Raw genomic sequence first — 18,922 nt, 5'->3', positions numbered from 1 at the left:
CATACTAAGTGCATCCTGGGTTACCATTTAACCATTCTAGGCACAGTGTCCTGAAGGCTGCAGCAGCCCCTGGGCAACTGCAGTCCTTTCTAACATGGTCACTGAGGAATGAGAAGCCACATCCTTATACCTGTAAATCGCAAAACCTTAGCTCTCAGTCTGCAGGAGGAAGATACAACACTCTTATTTTAGATAAAGAAAAATTTATTATAATTATTTTACAAAACAGAGAATTACAGAAGTATGATAGGAGAAACATTCTTCAAAATATCCACAATAAGGATAAAATGGAGAATGGTGGAGGATCAAAGATATTTCAGAGAAGCAAAACAAATTTCTGTCTCCATAATGCTTCTTTCATAACCATCTATAAGATCAGAAAAATAATCCCAGTGATGACACATATAATTCAAAAATGCTTTCTCTGGAGGGTGCAGGACTTTTTTTTCCTTCTTATAGGGCAAGGCAGCTATTTTAGTCCAAGTGGAAGCGTGAGGTCATGCCAGGAGCTGGAGGCTCAAGCCCTGGTGATTTCTTCGGAAGGGTCAAAGGGGCACTTGACATGTACACTTCCAATGGGCTAGGAAAAGAATCAATTTGGCATAAAGTGCTTATTCTTCAGATCCAAATTGCACAGAGGAGTGTAACAACATGTATACTGAGCAGGGCAGCAAGATTGAGAGCTCAGAGCAACCAGTTCCCAATAGGGAGGAGAAACAAAATTGGACAATAGGACAGGAGAAATTTCGGGTCAGTAAGCCTGGGTAACTTGTTGATGCTCATATTCCATTAAGAAGTAGGAAAGTTAACATGGACTGGACTATTTAGGATGTGAAAAAAAAAAAAAAGGAAAATGTATTTTCAATTGGTGAGGAATTCTTATTTGTGAAAAAAATTCTTCCTGTAAATTACTTTTACCCTCAACAAATAAGATATTGGTTTTCTAAATAGACTGTGCATCCACCAATCTGGGAAATGTGGTCTTCAGGACAGAATGCTCTCAGAGACCAGGCAAAGTGTTTGGGGCTTGGATGTAATTTTCACCTCTCTGTATCTGGTATAGTGCTTGCTTTTTTCCCTTTTTCAAAGGTTTAGAGTCGGTTTTATCTGCAAGATTAAAAACCCAGAGCACCAATCAAAATCACCCAAATTGTCATGTCCTTTTAATCTCTTGACTTGTCAGGTGCATCCCACAGTCAAATTTCCTGTGCATGTTTATTTCATATGTACTTTGTTTAAAGTCTGCTTCCAGGGCTGTGCGGCTGCATATATTTGTGCAGATTATTCACTGTACATGTGGGCTTGGCTGCAGGGGGTGAGTAAGGGCTGAAATTTCACTTCATTCTGCTTGCCAATCCACAGTGTGGGTCTGAGTCAACCCAGGGGAAGAGGCACCTTTCCCTATTTCACACAGAGGTACCATATGGGCTAGAAATGGTCCTGGTGGCTTGTAAGGTCTCTGGACCATGGGCACCCCAAGATGTGCCTGGAACAGTGCTTATGCACAAGACTATCTGGTAAATGCTTCCAGGATATCTGAGATTTGTAACATAAAATTATGTACACTTTATTTAAGGAGGACTTCATCCAAAATGACTTGTGTTTGTTATAATGGTGGCGTTTTGTCCTTTGGAGATATTTAGTGACATGTTCTGACATTTTTCTACTCCTGGCCTTGGGGTGGTTACCTGAAGGGAAATGGACTTCAGCTTGCATGGAGTCCCAGAAACAAACACAAACAACTTAGATAGAAAAATCCTGACAAATGGTAGAGAAGGCTGTGATCTGCACAGCCATGGACATGGAAATAGGCAGGGGCGGGACGGAATTTCCTATCTTAGAAGGTGCTGCGGACTCCTTTCCTTCTCAGGTCCTGCTGACTCCTTTCCTTCTCGGGTCCTGACGTTCAGTTTCCTATTTTGGTGAAGTCCAGGCAAAATGACAGGATCTAGAGTTCTGGAAAAGGCTACATTCTTAGATGGTCTAAATTAATTTCCACTACTACTTTGGTTAATCCGAGGGATGCAAAATTCTAATTTTAGAGAAGTATTGGCACTTTGTCATACTTGGTACAAAAGCGTGCTTGGTGCAACACTTTACTGTTTAGGAAAACTCTGTAATCTGGGGCTTAATAGAGATCAATCTGACTCTGTCTGTGTGCCTGCCTGCCTATCTATCCATCTATCTATCTGTCTGTCTATCCATCCTCTATCTACTTATCTACCTTTCTATACTTATCTAACTAATCACTTTCTTTATTAACAAAGAGAACTTAACAACAGTCAGGCAGGTGTCATGAATGAATACTGCAGAGAGACATTAAGAAACAATAGAAGTGGTGGGGTTTGGGCAACCACATTTTCCTATCCAGAGGAAGTATCTGCTGTTCCACCTCAGGGGATTGTTGCTTTACAGAATGGTGAACACGCAGCTCAGGGGCTTCACATCTTCTAATTTTTACAAAAGGAGCTGGAAATCAAGACATGTAGAGTCTCCTAATTTTTAAATACTGACCGTCAATTAAATGTTTCAAAAACACTGTACTGACATCATGAGATTCATTCCCACGTTTTTGCATGCCAAAGGGGTAACAATGTGTTGGTCAAATTAGGTATTTAGATTGTTAATTTGCAACCTCTATTCTATGATATATCCTCTCAGTGGTGTGTTCCCATATTATCACGGAGGAAAGTTTCTCTACTTTTAGTAAGTCTTAAATAAAGTAGGGGAATCATTCATCCATTCCTCTATGAGTTGGACAATAATCTGATTACATTACATGCATTATACAGAATAAACATTGTTGTTAGTCATTTTGTTGGAAATTATTAGCCCAACTTCTTCCTGATTATCTGATGCAAGTTTTTCAAGTTTGCAACATGATCTTCCGCAGGTTTACAAAGGGTTTAGGGTTGGTATGGGAAGGAAACTCACATTATTCTTTCTCGAGAATAGAGCCTGTTCTTTGGATATTGGTTTGCAGAATAGGGATTTAATAAAGCAAAGCACGTTAACCTACATTTCCAAAAAGAAATAGGAAACTTCTTGACAGAAATGCCTCCTGTTTTAATGTCTGAGCACCACAGGCACTCTGCCAAGTTAAAAATAAATTTAGGCAAATGTTAATCAAGCTGGCATCTCATAAACCTGCCTACAGTTCATAAATTTTGTCTTTTTTTTCCTGAAGAAAAAAATGAGATTTCACGGCAGAAAACCTTTTAAGGTTGGTGAAAGACTATTAGGATCAGAATGAAACATGTCACTAAATTTCAATAATATTTTATCATATTAATTAGTGTTATATATCTTTAATAATATGTACATATGTATTATATATTACATATATTATATATCATATGTATTATAAATATATAAATGTGTATATGAATATAAAATTCAATAAATACATACATATAAATTATATATAAATATTTTATATATAAATTTATGTATTTATATATAAATTTTATTCACATTTATATATTGAATTTCTACATTATATATAATTTATATATTTAACTTATGTATAAAGAATATATATGCAGTGGTCAGGACGGTGTGGTACTGGCACAAAGACAGAGACATTGACTGGTGGAATGGATTGAGAGTGCAGAAATAGACCACCAAACCTATGGTCAACTGATTTTTGACAAGGCCCCCAAATCCTCTGAACTGGGACAAAACAGTCTTTTCAATAATTGGGCATGGAAGAACTGGATATCAATAGCCAAGAGAATGAAAGAGGATCCCTATCTTACACCCTACACAAAAATTAACTCAAAGCGGATCAAACACCTAAATATAAGAACTAGCACCATAAAGCTTCTAGAAGAAAATGTAGGGAAACATCTTCAAAACCTAGTAATAGGAGGTAGCTTCCTAAACTCTACACCCAAAGCGCAAGCAACAAAAGAAAAAATAGATAAATGGGAACTACTCAAAATCAAATGCTTCTGCACCTCAAAAGACTTCATCAAAAAGGTGAAGAGGCAGCCAACTCAATGGCAGAAAATATATGGAAATCATATATCGGACAAAGGTTTGATTTCCTGTATATACAAAGAAATCATACAACTCAACAACAAAAGAAACAACCCAATTATAAAATGGGCTAAAGATATGACTAGGCATTTTTCTGAAGAGCAAATAAGGATGGCTCAAAAGCACATGAAGAGATGCTCATTTTCATTGGCTATAAGGGAAATGCAGATCAAGACTACAATGAGATACCACCTCACACCTATAAGAATGGCTGTTATCAAACAAACAGGAAGCTATAAATGTTGGAGAGGATGTGGAGAAACTGGGACACTTATGCACTGCTGGTGGGAATGTATAATGGTACAGCCACTATAAAAGACTATTTGGCGGTTCCTTAGGAAACTAAATATCGAGTTGCCCTATGACCCAGCAATAGCACTACTTGGTATATACCCAGAAGAGTTGAAAGCAACAACATAAACAGACATTGGCACACCAATGTTCATAACAGCATTATTCACAATCGCCAAAAGATGGAAACAAACCAAATGCCCATCAACAGGTGAGTGGATCAACAAAATGGGGGTATATGCATACAATGGAATATTATGCAGCAGTAAGACAAAATGACATCCTGATGCACATGACAAGATGGGTAAGACTTGAGGATATAATGCTGAGCAAAATTAGCCAGACACAAAAGGATACTGTATGATTCCACTTTTATGACCAGCATAAAGGTATAATCAGAGGCTTATAATAAGAATATGGGGGACTTAGAGATACATAGAAGCTAGAGATGAATGAACCATTAGCTACTTGAGGTTGAACTCCACTGTAAGGGAATAGATAGGAGGAAAGGTGGTTCTCTAGTGGGTCTAGAAGTAATACTACCATACTAAAGATGAACAAGATTGAAAGGGGCTGAATAGACCTACGTGTCCCTCTGATTCACACTAGAAATATGAATGAGTTCTTATAAGAATTACTTCAAAGATATGATTCTTGCGTAAAGAATGTTTAAGTCCAGGGCACAGGGAGAAACTGCTATTGCATGCTATGAACAATGTTCAAAAGGAAAATGTCAGCACTACCACAGCAACAGTGGAGATAAGTAATGGGGGGAGGGACAAGAGTTAAGAGGAGGTTTAGATTTCCTGTTTGGTGAGGGTGTGTGTTTATTGGTTTTCTTTCTCTTGGGAACAATGAAATTATCTAAAATTGAGAATGTTGATGGACTGTGGACTTTGGGCTCTCTACGTGATGCCTGATGAATGCAGGTGGCTGAACGATGCACTGACCGAGAAGTAGATCGGCAAATGTTGGTGTATACTTATGAACGAAGTATATAAGTACTATATATTCCTGCAAAAAGGAACAATGTTGTGAGGCATGCAATGATGTGAATGAATATGTGGGACATTTCGTGAGACAAAATAAGCCAGAAACAAAAGAACAACAATGGTATGGTCACCTTTAGAAAATGCTTATAAGAAACAGGGGCCTAGATTGTAAGCTTTTAGAGCAGACACATTAAGTCTGGAGTGATGGTGATTAATATTTCTGGATTTTGAGAGGCCATTTTATATATATAACCTGATATTTAGAGATAAGAATGAAGCCGAACAGGTTGGGGTTAAAGTAATTCAGAACATAGGGGTAAGGAAGACAGTATCTATATTTTAGAACCACACATACTCTTTGAGACCAATGGAAGAAAGGTTTATTTGATCTGGAACTGAAATTTTCTATAGTGCATAATCTAATTCAACCTATCTTTGTAGCTCATTTGAACAATTGAAACACAGGGAGCCCAGAATAAGAAAGAGGTCCTTTAATCCTGTATAGATTATTGTAATGCCTGGAAACATCCTACCCTATATCAAGCAGATAATCAAAAAGTATTGGCAAAGTCCTCTGAGGGAGGGGAGAAAGAATATGGAACTATTAAGCCTTACCATCAGGGAATCCCCTGATACTATGTCAAACTTTAGGGATACCCAATCAATAGGCCATGCTCCCAATCAGGAGGCATGCAGACATTATGTACTACCTATAGGCATGCCTAAGAGTTACTTCTGGAGGACCTCTGTTGTTGCTTAGATGTGGCCTGTCTCTAAGCCCAACTCTGCAAGTGAAATCATTGCCCTCCCCCTACATGGGACATGACCTCCAGTGGCGAAACTCTCCCTGGCAATGTGGAAGGTGACTCCCAGGGATGAATCCAGACCTAGCACCATGGGATCAACAATTCCATCCTGACCAAAAGGAGGAAAAAGTGTAATTAATAAAGTATCAGTGGTAGAGAGAGTTCAAATAGAGCTGAGAGGCTACTCTGGAGGTTGCTCTCATGCAAGCTTCAGGTAGACCTTGCTACCTATCATAACCTGCCAACCCCCACCAGGACCATTGCAGCCAATCCTAGAGAACATTTAGGGCAATATGTAAGATTCCACAAGCGTTCCATCCACTAGAGTACAGAAACCTATAAACTCCAGATAGGTCCCAGGTCCAGATAAGTCCTGAAACCTAGCCCAGTCTCTCCAGAACACCAGATAGTTCCATCTCCCTACCTCATATTAGTGACAGACACTCCCAATATCAAAAATTTAGAATTGCCATAACCCAAACACCCCTAAAGAGAGGGATGGAAAGATCAAAGGTGATGCTGGAGTTATACAGAGAAGATAGGATTTAACAAATGAATATGAATGCTGAATCATTAACTTGATATCTCCTTTAGTCTCCAGTATCTTAGAGCAGCTAGAAGTTAAAAAAACACTAAAATTGTGAAATTGTAACCCATGTCAAAGTCTGAAATGTGTTCTACAATTAATTGTGGTGCTGTGCTTTGAAATTTATAGTTTTTTGGTATGTATGTTATTTTTCACAAAAAAAGAAGGAAAAAAAAGTCGATTGTGATGATAAAAAAAATATTTAAGTCCTCTAGCCTCCTACGTTCTGGAGCAGCTAGTAGGAAAAACATGAGAGGATCGTATGATAGCCCATGACAAACTCTGAGATCTGTCCTGTAACTACTTGTTGAAGAGTGCTATGAAAACTACTGCTTTTTTATTTCTTTATTTTGTATATATGTTATACTATACAATAAAAAAAAGAAGTTAAAAGTCAAAAAAGAAAAAAAAAAGCTAAATGGCTAGAAAATTTGGGGATTTGAATTAGAGCCAAGAACTTCTTTCTTCTAGCCGAACCCCTTTTCCCTACTGAATTTATGCTAGACTTCATAACACGGAAAATAGGTTTTGCTTTTGATTTTCCTGAAACTTGAAATTTTAACTTTCATTTCACATACACTTGCATTGTTCTTCCCATTAAAAGACTGTCATTCTATGTACAGTAGCCTATACAGGGATTAGATTTTTCTTTAATTTTTAATTTTTTCTGCCTATTAGTTTTCATATTTGACCAACCACTAGGAAATTGCAGGAAAAACAGAAGTTGCCCTTCCACCTTACTTTTGTATCACCTACATAGTGGGAAAAAAGTGAACTTTGAAAAATTAAACAGCAAAGTTAAAAGTTAAATGTATTTAATAAAAATATACTGAACAATGATTTAAAAAAGAATATATAAAAACATATAATTATATAAATTTATGTATTTAATTTATATTTTATATATAATTTGTATATAAAATATATACAAATTTATATATTTATAAATATATAAATAAAATCTATATAATTACATAAATTTATAAATGTACATTTATATATTTTAGTGTAAAAATTTAATATTTCGCAATTTAGCTGGTTTTATTTCCAGCTCCTTCCTAAGGAAATTCTGTAAAGCCCAACTTATCTTTTGTTGGATAATGGCTTGGTAACAAATCATCTGGCAGAGGTTAGTGAGTAAGAATTCAGGAAGTAGCTCATTAGAGCATCCCAGGTTGAGTGGCCTTTCTGAAAAGGGGGTGCATGCAAGCCGTGGTGCTCTGATGAGAACTTGGAACTCAGGTATTTTCTCTGCTCTGGATTCAGGGAAAATCCCTGTACATCCAGAATTTCAGGCTGCTAGAACTGGCAGTCTGTTATGAAAACTGAGAAGGTCTACCAGTTTCTTTAGATTTTTAGTATGACATTTGCATATCTATTCTTCACGTCATTTTTTACTTGAAAATTTTCAGTAGTTTCTTTTGGAATAAAGTCCAAGACGTGTACCTTGAGTTAAATGGTTTTTCCTGAGCTGACCACTGCCTTCTTCTCTGACATCATCTCCAGCTACATGGGTCTTCTTTCTCTTCTTTAAATAGGCTAAGCTATTTTTCACTTTAAGCTCTTTCCACCTGCTACTCCATCTTTTTCTATGGCACTTTCCCCAGATATTATCATTTGGCTCTCACATCAAATCTGACTTTCCTAGAGTGGCCTCCTGTGGTGACCCCACCTGTACCATCACTCTATCCCATCACACTGCATTTTTTTCATAGAACTTATTTGAACTAATTTTATTCAGTGTTTGCCTTCTCTGTTAAAGTGTGCTTTGAAAATTATTGCTTTTTTCTTTCTTTGCTTTGAATATAGGTTATATTTTATAATAAAAAAAGGTTTTTTAAAAAGGAAGCCTCATGAGAATAGGACCCTCTCTGTTGTTTTTATTGCTATATTTTTGGAATGTAGAATAGTGCCTGGCATTCAGTTAGTACTCAGAAGGTATTGGTGAACGAATTGCAGTTTTCCCCGTCAGTGGATTTACCTGCAGTTTGTTTTACTCTTGACTGGAATATAATTTTGTTTGGCAAGAATTGGGGGGAGAATAGAATTTAAGCATGGTGAAGGAATGGTAAAAGATCAGAATGGTAGAATAGCTATGTGATTTGAGCAGCAAATCCCAAATGTTGCCTGAAAATAAAAAAGAAGGAATTATATAATGTTTGAAAGTCAGATTCTAATATTATGTAGCAGTAGATGTAATTGTGTATATCATACATACCCAAAGCTTTATCTCCATAATTCTGATGAGGATGGGAAATCTGATGGCATTTCTGGAAACATAGTGCACGTCAAGTTTGCTTTAAGACTCTGTGCAGCTGGTAAGTACTTGTTCAATAATAGGAGGGAAAAACATGCACTGAGGATGATAAACAGCTAGCAACAGAACTGTCCATTTTCCTTTAAAAGGTAACTTCCCCCTGCCACCCTGAAACTCTGTGATGATCCATATGTTTATTTATGAATGGTTATCAGGAACCAAGGACAACAAAATTAATCTTTTAAACATCAAACATCAGTAAAATGAAATTTCTCATTTATACCCTAAGGTATGTTGTACAGGAGATGGCCCATGAAGCTATTGAAATTTTAACGAATGCAGTAAGCAGTCCATTAAGATTTAACCCTTTTTAGTTATCATCTTTATTGTTACCACTTGGCAGAGAAATGTGAAATTCTGTTCAATGCTATCTCTTGACAGAAAAATATGAAATTTTTGTAAGTGCAGCTGCAAATTTTTAGGTTCCCAGAAGATGATGACTCATCTGACCCTCCACTTATCCTCAAGATCTGGAGACAAAAGCAAATGGGATTTCTGTGGTTAAAAGGCTTTCAGCAACAGCAGTCCCTAGAAGAAGATCAAACAGACGGAAGTTGGGTCTCATAACAATTTTTTTGGTCTATTTCACATCTCTTGAGCAGAGTTCTAACTGTAATCTCCTCAATGAGAATGTATTGAGGATTGTATTTCAGTGGGACATAATTGCCTTCTCTTCTCTCTATTCCTAGTATCCTGTATTAGTTAGGATTCTCCAGAGAATCTGAACCTATAGGATGGAGATATATCTCTATCTCTATCTCTATCTCTATCTCTATCTCTATCTCTATCTCTATCTAATCTGTATCTGTATCTGTATCTATATGTATGTATAGGGGCATTGTTTGAATCAAATATAAATAAATAAATCTTTTAAAATTTATTATAGGAATTGGTTCACATAACCATGGGGATTGGCTAGTGTGAATTCCATAGGGCAGGCTGCAGGTTGGGAAGCAAGATGTGCTGCTGTAACATGATCAGAGACTTACTACACCAGAGGTTTTTCCTTGCTCATGCTGTGCCCATGGTGGGTCAGCAGGGCACTCTGCTCATCACTGTCACTCAAGGATGTGGGTGGGTGGGTGGAGCAGCCACCTTTTGAAGGTTGTCAATTGCCATGCTTGAGAGGAAAAAGGGTTCTCATTCTAAAGAGTCTCACCATAAATGATTAAATTCCCTGGTACAGATGTGGCACAAGGCATTTTGACTCACAAATCATTGATCAGAACTCATTGGTTCATGAACCTATGCAACTATAGCGGGGTCAGAAAGTGTAATTATGAACAGAACTAATGACATTCACTCTGCCCTCACCTGCTTGTTTTTGGCACAGAGTTGACCAAAAGGGCGAGAAAGGGTAAGCTGGTTATCAGAGAATATTAAATAGGCTGGTAAATACCTGGAAACTGGCTGCATTGAAGAGGCTCAAGTATTGGATAAGGAGGACATGACAAGAGGAACTGCCCGAGTTCAAAATGATTAGGCAAAGAGGATTCCTAGGAGATTTGGGGGGTATGGGGGTAACGAAGATGTTTGTCAGTATATTGCAGTGTAAGAAATAAGATTGACCTCAGGTTGAACTCTGTTTTGCAAATATGTGACCTGGGGGGACTTGCTTGACCTCACTAGTCTCATTTTCTTCCTTCAGAATTACCATTAATCCTTTGAATTATTGATTTATTGAATCATGATTTCATTCCTTAATATTCTGTATCAATGATCGACTAATCTGCATGTATACATTGAGTAACATGTATACATGTTAACTCTTAAATTACTGAGTTTCTGATCAATGTGTTGATTCTTAAATTCAGCCAATATTTATTGTGCACCTACTACGTGTTTATCACTATGACACATTACCTGGCATTGCTGAAGAACCACTCAGTCATCAATCACATGACTGATCATGTATAAAGAAGGTTCTTATTGAGTGAGGCTTACCCACTTTGTAGGGTATTGGTGAGCATTTGAGATCATGTTTTTAAGGTGCTTGTTACTGACAGCAGCGATGCTGATAACGGTGTTGTTACAAGTTGGCCTAGAGATTATGGTTCACTTCCTAAAATGATTTTTACTCAACCAGAAATACAACTAAGCAGTTCTCACTTGACCATCGATTATGCAGTCTACTCTGCCTCTTGAAGTTCTCCATTCATTCTCCAACTATATGCACCCCTCTTCCAATGCAAGCCCTGTGCGTTGAATCCTTAAATCTGGTTTACTGTTGATGAGAGCAGGAGCACAGAGACAAACCACACATGCAGTAACTTCTGAGGGAAGACTTGATGACTCAGCACTGTCCCTCTGAGATGACTAAAATCAGACCTAGCTACAGTGTTAGATACTGAAATTTATACTTAATTGGTATAAACCCTTAACTCCCATCTTCTTTCTGGTCCCTTGGTCGTTTGAGGTTGACCCCTAAGCTCTGTCCTCCCCCCAGCCACAGGATTCCCTCATGCTCACTGCCATTCTTCATGTTTTCCCCTTAGGAAGTAGCAGGTGTGTCTTTGGTAACAAGTTCATTTTGTGCTGTTGCTAGGTTAAAAGACAGGTCTTCTGCGTGAGCATCCTGGGTTACTTCTTGGGTCATGCACTCTCATTTAGCTTTTCCAGAAACAACTGGATTTTACTTGGGTGTGGAACTTCTCCCTGTGTTGCTTTCCCAGGTTAATGCTGTCAAAATAAGGCTGAATAGGCAAGCTCCCTTCTTCATGTGAGGTTGGGACTTTGAGCCAGTTTTTTTTTTTTACAGCTTTGTGTGAAAAAAAGGAATATACTTTCGGTACATAGCTTAAAAAGCCACACCTGCCTTTCCTGATTGCCATAAAAGCAATTGCACCTGCTTCTTTTGATTCTGTTCTCACCAGTCATCCCCAGTCACAGATTAAAAACCACTGATAGAGGAGATGAAGATATTGTTCTCCAGCAATAAACCTATCCATTTTTTGCTCCTATAGGAACATTCCAATCACCCACCTGACTTTAATCTAAGGAAAGGTATTTACAAAAATGTGAGAGATTGCATTTGAGGCAGGAGTATGTCTTCCTCAGCAAGAAAAATATGTAACTAGAAAGGTAGAAGAAAGCATATGTGGGGTACACAGGCAAGAAAGAGAACAAGCGAAAAGACAAGATAATTGTTTTCTGAATGATTTCAAATATTAGTGCATAGATAATGAGCACAAGATAAACTTTGGGAGATGTATGTAGGCATTAAATAAAGCTCAGAAGACACATTAATAAATGTGTTTTACTAAAAGGATCATCCTCCTCGAAAGGTTTTGAGGTAATATGTTAAGTAACCCTTAAGGAACAAGAAACTTTCCTTATTGCTCCCTATTCGAAGAATGCAATAGAAATGGGAAGTTATTCCTCCTTTTCTATTTTATCCAAATCCTTTTTTTTCTTTTGCATTTTAGAAACATCACTGCCTCCCCTTGCTCTCCCTCAGCTCAGTCTCAGGTGGTCAGATACTCACTCACTCTCTTCTCTCACACTTTGTCTTGTCCTGGCCCAGCCAGATGAAGTATGAAGGGCCACAGCCAGACCCAGCATGCAGATCCACAGGAGCCTCAGCCCCCAAGTCCTGGTCTCTTTGCTGCACGTCCATCTGCTTCTTGGACTCTAGCGTGACCATCTCAAGGCAATAACCCCAGCCCTCCCAGCTCTTAAGGCACTCATTCCCTTCCTTGGGTTGGCAACCTAATTCTGGTCTTTTGACCCTGACCTTGATTTGTCTTCCTGTCAACTGATTCTCCTTAGATCTGTTTACCCAGATCTTTATAGGGGGCAAATCAGCTACTACTCCCAAGTCATGAAGTAGTAACTGCTTCCTTGTAAAACCTACCCTTGGAGCCTTTTCTGTTGGTTTTTTTTTCCCCAAGTTATCTTGTTTTTATAAGAATATTCTGTTTAGACCATATTCCCAGAAATCTTGTTCTGGAATAGCATTTTTCTTTGCATTCATTTTGTATCTCAGACTTCCCTCATGTAGAAGACCATATGTATGTTCTTATCTCAACACTGTAGAATGGAGGTCTCCTGAAGTCAGGGATTATATCTTCCTTCTTGTGATCCTTTTATAGTAAGTGTACAAATTGATGTCTTTTGATTGTTGGTTGAACGAATGAATGAATGAATGTAGACAGACTCAGTTTTCCCTTTGAAAGACAATAAAAGCCTATTTTTGTTTCTTCCTCTTCAGTGGGGACAGTACCTAAAATCACTCACGTTACCATTCACCATAGTCACCAGTGTTTGTCAGTGATTTGACTTCATTTATTTCTTGTTTATTTACATTTAGGAAGTTCTTCTTTGTAATGTCTGAAAATTAAACTTGAGTGAAACCTTATATTAAATAATGTGCAAAATAACTCTTTGATTTGCTGCCACGGGGCACTGGCATTTTGCTTTGGGTAAATTATGTGGCTGATCTGGAAGTCCCAGGCCCTGGCATGGCAGGTCTGTGTCGCCATGGTAACAGGGATTGGAGAGGTTGGTTGCTTTGTCATATAAAGTCCTTTCTGAATGGACCATGCCAACAGCAGTGTTTGGTATCATCCAGAGAATACTATATCAGAATAAGACAATTTCTTAGCTCAGTGTAACATACCATGATGTATCTGATACAATCAGCCAAAACGTGATCATTTATCAGTGCCTCTGCCATCCGCACATGCTGGCTAGGAGAACCAACAGCCAATTGCAGTGATCAAAAAGGAAGCTAGAGAAGTAAAAGGCAAAAGGATGAAGGAAAGAAAAAACAGCCAGGAATTGATGTTGCGCTTGATATCTCTCTTGTTCCCTGGGAATCAGCAGTGTGGGAACCCTGTCCATCTCTGTGCGTAATCCATCTTCTCTTTCATAATAGGACCTCTCACTTACCTTCAGAATCCTCATACTCCCATCTGTATCAGTCACTGGGAAGCAATCAAGGGACCATTACAGTATGGCAGAGTGGTGAGATATGTGGGCTCTGCTGTTAAGCTGCCTGGGTTCAAATCCCTGCTCTGTCACTTACTAGCCCCATAACTATTAAACCCTCAGAATCTACGATTTTGGTCTATAAAATGGAGAAGATAATAAAAATAGTATCTTATAGGGTTAACAGTACTGCTGTTATTAATAACAGTGGGGACTGGAAGACTGCATTTAAGTGGTAAATGAAGATGTGAAATGTGTAGGATTGACCACCTAGGTTTGTTCTGTAAAGACTCATTAGGAATACTGGTTGAAGAGAACTTTATTTTTACTTATATTGTTACCATTATTGTTAGTAGTATTATCAAGGAAACATAAAACAAAAATTTCTATACACATCGGCAGTCCTACTTTACATATAAGGTACATAATATAATCCGAAACTCTCAATTTCCAGTGCTTGAGTTTTTCAGATGTTTTTGTTCTCATCTCAACAGAAGTCCAAAGACAGGAATCTAGTAAAATTTCCAAGTAGAAAGGCACATAAAATTTACTCTTTGAAATGTAATTGCTCTGGCATAAGAAGTAAGTATCAGGCTTTAGTCCCAGGATGATATAATTTTTTAATGAATTGAAATTGCAGCTAATAGAACATCGAATAGAAAGATTAGCTGATATGAAAGGAAGGCATGGCATGGATAATTCATTATAGATGTTAAAAGAGCAATAGTGAAATTTCTTTACAAAGACAGCTCAGAAAAATAAGCCAGGTAGTTTAAAAATGAATTCACCACACAGCTTGATTCTGCATTCAGTATAATGACATTCAAAAAATTATTTAGTAGCAGAGGCATATGGGACCAACCTACTGGTATAAATTGTAGCTGTCTGGGACAGGGGTATGAGTGAAGGTTGATTCTCAGGACCTATCCAACCTTCTGGAAGCAAAACCCTGCCTCTGATTTCAATGATTGCTTTCCTTTCCCCGTGTTGCTGAAACATATCTGTCTTCTGTTCTGGTGCCCTCTATTTGCCCTTTCTGCTTGCCTTCCATGGGGACTGAAACTCTTTTCTTTCCTCTATTTTTGCTTCCAGTTGCTTTGTTTTTTATTTATCAATATATTTTTCTTCCTGACCTGTAAAAACATGACTGATGAATTCATGGCATTGGCCTTTGTAGCTGTGTTGATGGACATGAGTGTCCAGTTTCCTGGTTGCATGTCAGCTGAATAGCAGTGTAATAAGCTTCCAGAGGCACTGCCAGCATGGCCAGGCATCACACACTAACCTCTGCCAATATCCTTGTTTTCTGGTCCTTCCAAGCCAAGGGGTCCTTGTTGTGGTACACTTTTTTTTTTTTGGTATGCTGTATGGTGGGGGTGGGGGGGGTGTCACAGTTTATTCTTTTTCCATTTGAGTATTCTGTTATTGCAGCACCATTTGTTGCATTTTTGGTCTGTTTTTTTTGTTTGTTTGCTTGTTTTTGGTTTTTTGTTTGTTTGTTTGTATTGGGGAAGAGCATGGGCCAGGAATTGAACCCAGATCTCCCACATGGTAGGTGAGAATTCTACCACTGAACTACCTGTACACCCCCTGTGTCACCTTTTTAAGCAGTCAAGTACAGTGAACGCTAAATCTAGCAAGTTTCGCATGAGGCCTAACATCATCATCAACATCATTTATTCACTCACTCACCATTACTCACAGATTTGTTCAATAATATTGATTCCAATCGTGAGTGATGAGAAAATGTTAAGAGGCAGGGTGTGGGGTAGTGGCAGTGCTAGCAAAGAACACAGCAGGTGCTGTATGTTTTGGAAGCCGGTGGCAGCAGCTGCAGCAGCAGCAGCTTTGTCATCTGGTGGCCTCTGCATCATGGTGGTTTTGTCGCTTAGCTGCTGTTCCATTGGTGTTTTTGCTTCCTGATTGCGGTAAAACCCTGTGGCTATGGAACCAGCAGCTCCTCAAATTGGTAAACTGCTTCTTGATCACAGAGGAGACAGCAGTTCCTCTGGTGGCCTGGTTCTGTTTGTATGGTTTTGGGAATTATTTCTGAATGTACAACTTCGATGTATTCCTTCAGCTCTCCCCAATAATTCTCAGACCCCTGTTTAATTATCTGTATAAAAGGTTTTCTTCTTAAAATAGCTCGAATAGATCCTGTTGCCTTTAACTGCACCCCAAGCAGTTCCCCTGGGCTGTGTATTTTCTCCAAAATGTTCTAAGGTTCATTCACTGGTATTAAATAATTCCATGGAGAGTTGTGGTAATACCACTGGAAATAATCACAGATATTGATGTTATAAGTGAGTCTTTTTCAAGGTTGCCCCACCCATTGCAAAATGGTTATACAGACCTTAATTTTTTTTCTCTAATCGATGAGTTACACAGGTGATATCTCCAGGCTGTTAGCTTAACTTATAAAATGTCCCTTGAACTGTACTTTGAAGCACAACAAAATTGAGTTGTTTGAGCTAGAAAAGCAAGAGCAGACAGAAAGACAGAATCTCCACAGGAAATGTTTTGCCTTCAGGGTCCTGCCATTCAAACTTGAGATGGAAAATACCAATATTTGGGCAGATGTCTAAGGCTGCTTATGTCAGTGGGTTAAGGTACAGTGCTAATTAGAAGCCGAAGCAGTGGGTTCTGTCACTAGGTGAGCCATTTAATTTTACTGTCTATTATGGCCTCAGCCTTCACTCCTTGCCATATCTAGTCATACTTCCTATCTTTAGAAAGAGAGAGAGTGGTAAAAAGAGAGCAAAAAATAATGTGTTGCTAGAACTAACATTAAAAAAACACATAGGTGCACTGTTTGTGTAAACATTGTTAAGATGGACTCTAGTTAAACAGTACAATTTACACTTATAAATTTTTTCCCCATGAATTGCAATACAAATGTACCACACTAATGCACGGTGTGAATAATAGGGTGGTATCTGAGAGGTCTGTTATTTTATGCATGATATTTTTGTAAACCTAATACAAAAAGAAAAATAAATTTCTCAAAATACTTTAGGGATGATGGATCAGCAGCATCATTTTCATTCAGAGGGTATGTTTATTCCAGTTAGTCTCCAGGGAGAAGGGAGAAATGTAGTTGGTCAATAACTATGAGGATTGCTAGGCTGAACAGATACAGAAAGAAACCTCACTATCTTTCCTTGGATGGGAAATTGCATTTTCAGGGGAATGGCATGTATTGATTAAGATAGAAGAGTGATGGGTTTTTTTTTAATATATAGGAGAATTTAGAGCACAATAAGTTTAAAAGGATTAGGGGGAGGAAAGATGGCCCAGGGAAGGTCACTATACTTCTTAGCAATTATATTCAGCTGTGAGCAAATGCAAATGTTTTCCTAAATAGTGACTTACATACTGTGCTGGTTTGAAAATGTTATGTACACCCAGAAAAGCCTTGCTCTTCTAATCCCAATTCAGTATTGTAGGGTGGAACCTTTTGATTAGGTTGTTTCCATGGAGATGTTACATACCCAATTGTGGGTATGACCTTTTGATTAGATGGAGATGTAACTCTGCCTATGTGAAATTAAGATGGTTCTTAATTAGTGTACTGGGGTCCTTTGAAAGGGGAAATATTTGGAGGGAGATGCACATATATATATATATATATTTTCATTTTAAACAAGAATTTTATTTAAACAACAAAGACACTTGACTTGAAGGGAAAACTATCTAGGATTCATTTCTTTTAGAGTAATTTATCCCTACTTAAAGACAGATTGCCCTACATGTAACAGCTACGTACAAAAAAGTTATAAAATTGTCCTTGGTTTTACAATGATAAATGAAAAACATTAAAATTCTCCAATCGAACAAGATATGCAAGGATTTTTTTTATGTTGTTGGTTTTTGTTAAACAGTGAAAGCAAAATAACTTACTGGAATATAAAGATAAGAGTTGAATGAGCATGCCACTAATGGAGAAAGGGGGTATTTTCACAGAACCAGTATTTTTCCCCATCCCATCTCCATTTGATGTCGATTAAAACATACCATTGGCCATTTAGTTAAAAAAAAAAAAAGCAATATGCTTGTGCACATACACCAGTTACTTTATGTACAATAAAGGAACAGGGAAGGGTAAAATGAAAGAATAGAGAAAACTATACTATAGTAGTCAGGATGTGGTGGAACCAAATTGCGGTTTTCCTAATTGAGAATGTATTCTTGGTCTGTAGGAACCGAGTTCTGGAGTAAAGTACCAGGCTCCCTTTTTAATAGACACCTCCTGTCTGCTGCTGGAACACATCAATTGTATCTTCAGCCTCCATTTCCAACTGTGCAGGTGTGTCTGTTTCATGGATTGGCTGCCCATCAAATCGGAATCTGATCTGCCTCATTGACAAACCCTGTCGTTCACAATAGGCTTTCATTAGTTCATAGGTGTATGCCTCTTAATCTTAAACTGCACCACAGAACCATCCTGCCCCGCCACCTTCAAATTAATATGATCGTTGTTCTCAGTCTTGACTCCTTCCTTGGGCTTTTGGTCTGCCATAGCGAGAGCCGGAGTCTCCTCAGCTACCGCTTCACAAAAGAGGTACCAGGTCCACACCAAACGAGCACACAAGCAGCACCGCACATAGATATTTTGAAGTCACTTGCAGTGCTGTCAGAGATGCCTGGATTGCCAAAATCGAGAAAGCTGAGATGAGATGTTTGGAAATGCAGAAGCCCCAGGAGATACTAGGAGCTGAGAGAGCCAATAGAAGCTAGACAGGAACCAGAGTCTAGCAGAAGTGCCATGTGCCCTTCACATGAGGTGCTTAGCAAGCCAGAACCTGGAAAGAACCAAGGGAGTCTAAGAGAAAAAATCCAGTGCTTGCTCCAGAGAAGCTAAGAAAGGTCCAGCAGATGCTGGTCCTGAGCCTTCCCATGTGACAGAGGAAACCCAGATACCATTTGGCTTTTCTTCAGAGTCAAAATATCTTTCTCTGGA

At 38.3% G+C, this 18,922-nt stretch overlaps 1 protein-coding gene and 1 pseudogene across 10 annotated transcripts in view; one reads left to right on the top strand and one right to left on the bottom strand.

Moving 5' to 3' along the window:
• The window catches only part of PDE4D (phosphodiesterase 4D), a 1,724,553-nt gene that overhangs the window by 214,086 nt on the left and 1,491,545 nt on the right, over positions 1–18,922 (top strand). The window lies entirely within an intron of this gene.
• LOC143646262 (small ubiquitin-related modifier 2 pseudogene) lies at positions 18,153–18,552 on the bottom strand (annotated as a pseudogene).

The sequence above is a fragment of the Tamandua tetradactyla genome, chromosome 9 (genome assembly GCF_023851605.1).
Source record: "Tamandua tetradactyla isolate mTamTet1 chromosome 9, mTamTet1.pri, whole genome shotgun sequence".
NCBI classification, from domain to species: domain Eukaryota; kingdom Metazoa; phylum Chordata; class Mammalia; order Pilosa; family Myrmecophagidae; genus Tamandua; species Tamandua tetradactyla.
This window is presented reverse-complemented; position numbering and strand designations above follow the sequence as displayed.